This window comes from Oryctolagus cuniculus, chromosome 20, assembly GCF_964237555.1.
Source record: "Oryctolagus cuniculus chromosome 20, mOryCun1.1, whole genome shotgun sequence".
NCBI classification, from domain to species: domain Eukaryota; kingdom Metazoa; phylum Chordata; class Mammalia; order Lagomorpha; family Leporidae; genus Oryctolagus; species Oryctolagus cuniculus.
The window spans coordinates 3,411,939-3,415,093 of NC_091451.1; positions in this window are offsets into that span (position 1 = coordinate 3,411,939).

Genomic DNA, 3,155 nt, shown 5'->3' on the forward strand with positions numbered 1-3,155 from the left:
TCTGGCCTATGCAGCCATCTGGGGAGTGAACCGGCAGATGGAGGACCTCTCTCGCTGCCTCAGCCTCTCTGTGACTCTGCCTACAAATTAACAAATAGATCCTTAAAAACAACAAACTAACTGGAGGAATGAAATATCCATCAGAATTAAAAGTTCAGAGAATATAAGAAGGCCATAGTTTCCTGACTAATTCTGCTGATTCTATGCATCTTTCACCTAAGCATGATAAATACAAAATGACAGAAATGCAACAAAAATTTAATTCAATACATGCTTGGAAGAATTTCTACAGACTCTGTTAAAATATACATTTGGGCCAACTTCTACTGATTCCAGACCAAAGAAGAGCACTCGATCAGAAGAGCAGTAACCAGGACACCAACTGTCACCCATATGGGTGCTTGCATTGCAGGCAGAGGTTTAGCCCATTTTTGACCATTCCGGGTCAAAAATATGTTAACAAAAAGCTAAAAAGATGATTGACAAATTATGGAATCCTAAAATATGAGACCACTTTTTTAAAAAATGTGCAATTTATATTTACCAACAGATGCTCTACAAATGTGGCTACATTTTTATGGAAAGGGGAAGCTGATCAAACAGTACCTGCCATACTGTTTAGGCATTATAGAGTATGAAACCAGATATGAGAGAGGGCCCCTTACATGAGGGAATGTGGCTGTCTCTGGATGGTTAATCCTGAGTAATAGTGGGGAAAAGACATTATAGGTTTGCAATTATAGATTATAGGTGATGATAGTCACTCAATATGTGAAAGCAATAGATTACCCAAAATCTGTCTGCTTAAATCTGTGAGTTGTCTAGGCTAATCCTCCGCCTGTGGCGCTGGCACACCAGGTTCTATTCCCGGTCAGGGTGGGGCATTCTGTCCCAGTTGCTCCTCTTCCATTCCAGCTCTCTGCAGTGACCCGGGAGTGCAGTGGAGGATGGCCCAAGTGCTTGGGCCCTGCACCCCATGGGAGACCAGGAGAAGCACCTGGCTCCTGGCTTCAGATCAGCGTGGTGCGCCAGCCACAGCACACTGGCCGCAGTGGCCTTTGGGGGGGGTGTGAACCAATGGAAAAGGAAGACCTTTCTCTCTCTCTATCTCTCTCTCTCACTGTCCACTCTGCCATTCAAAAAAAAATCTGTGAGTTGTATGCCCTTAATCAAGTTCTAAATCTTCTTGAGGTCCAAGAGGAGACCACATACACAGACTCCAGGAACACGTATGATGTGGTCACACTTTCAGAAAAATCTGCACTGAAAGGGAAATGGTAAAGCAAAACAACTGGCTCAGAAAAAACTAATTACACACATGTTAGTATCTCTTGGTTCCCACTGAAATACCTGTGTACCATGTAAATTGCCTCCAAAAGAAAGCTCCTTTGAAGCTATTGGGAATAGGCTAGATGATGAAGCTGCTAAAAAAAGCTTTGATAAAAGGATTAAAATATACCATTTAATTCAAGTCTCCCTAAGACAACCCTAAGGCTTGGTTCACCAGAGACAGAAAAATGGAGCTAATACAAGACCATCAAAAATAATTAAGAAAAGTGGCTATTCCCTTATGGGAGGGAAATGATCAGAAAACCATTGATGAGGCAATCCATGGCCATATTACATAAAGGGAGACACTGAGGTCCTGAGGCCATGTATGACACAAGACTCAAAAGCAATGTTTATACAAGATTCTACACTATCACCAAACAGTCATGTAAAAGATGTAAATCCTGTCAAAAGATATATAAAGAGGCAATAAAAAAGAACTGCAAGGGGAATGCCCTCAGGTTTGAGACCATGTCAATATATCTAGGTAGGCTACACCAAAGTTCCTAAAGTAGGAAAAAAAATGCATGCTTGTCATTATAGACCCTCTCTCTGCCTGGGTAGAGGCTCTCCCTCTAGCAAAGGCCACAGTCAGCCAGAAATGGTATTAAAATTATCTTTGGATAGATGTTACCTGGATTTGGAATGGCAGAAAACATTGATTCCAATAATGGAAGTCATTTCACCTCATTTGTATTAAAGGGGTCATGGAAGGCTGGATGTTAAATGGGACTATCATCCCCCTGGCACTCACTCTCATCAGGAAGGAAGGGAAGAGTGAACCAGACTCTTGAAAGAGAATGTTATTAAGAATATTATCTACTATTATTTCACCTATCATGAATTGTAAATGTGTCTACTAGAGAGTTTAAAATCACATATTTAGATTACAGTATAATTCTGGAAGGCATGAGCCCAGGAAATCAGGGATTAATTTTTCTCTTCACTTCAGCCTTCTTTGTGGACATGGGAAAGCTACTTCTTCTCTATTTCCATATTGGTAAAATACAGACAATGATAGAATTATCCATCTATCTATATAAATATATAAAGTGGCAATAAAAAACAACTACAAGGGGATGGCCCTCTATCCAAAGTTAATTTTAATACCATTTCTGGCTGACTGTGGCCTTTGCTAGAGGGAAAGCCTGTGTGTGTGTGTATATATATATATATATATATATATATATATATATTTCCTCTAGTAAAAGCCACAAAAAGGCCAGAAATACTATTAATATTATCTTAGGATAGATGTTATCTGGATTTTGGCTGGCAGAAAATATTGATCCCAAAATTGAGAATCATTTCACCTCAACCATGTTAAAGTGTATGATTGACTGAAATATAGTGAGAACACAACAAATTCTTGCCAAATAAATAAATTAGACCTTGGTCTGATCAGGTTGGCCTAATAATACCTTATTTTTTTCCAACTGTATGAATTACTCATGCTCATCATGATATATCAGAATAATATGTGAATGAGTAAAATCTCACTACTTTGAGTAACTGGTATTTGTTAGTGTCTCCTTTTATACACACATCAGAGCATAGCACCTGGGAACACAGCCTATGCTGTTATATTTCAGCACTGGCACTCACTCATCTTGCTCTCATGAGTACAGAATTCTCTAGGCCTTATTTTCTTCATCTGTAGAGTGGTGGCAACAATGGGACCTATGTTAAGCATTTGTTAGGGGATTGCGTGACTGAATGCTTGCAAAAACTACTAAAATAATTTCTGGCATATAATAAGCTTTATATAAAAATATATCAATCTTAAGAAAATTTGTACTCTTTACCCACCTCATTGTCCATTCCAA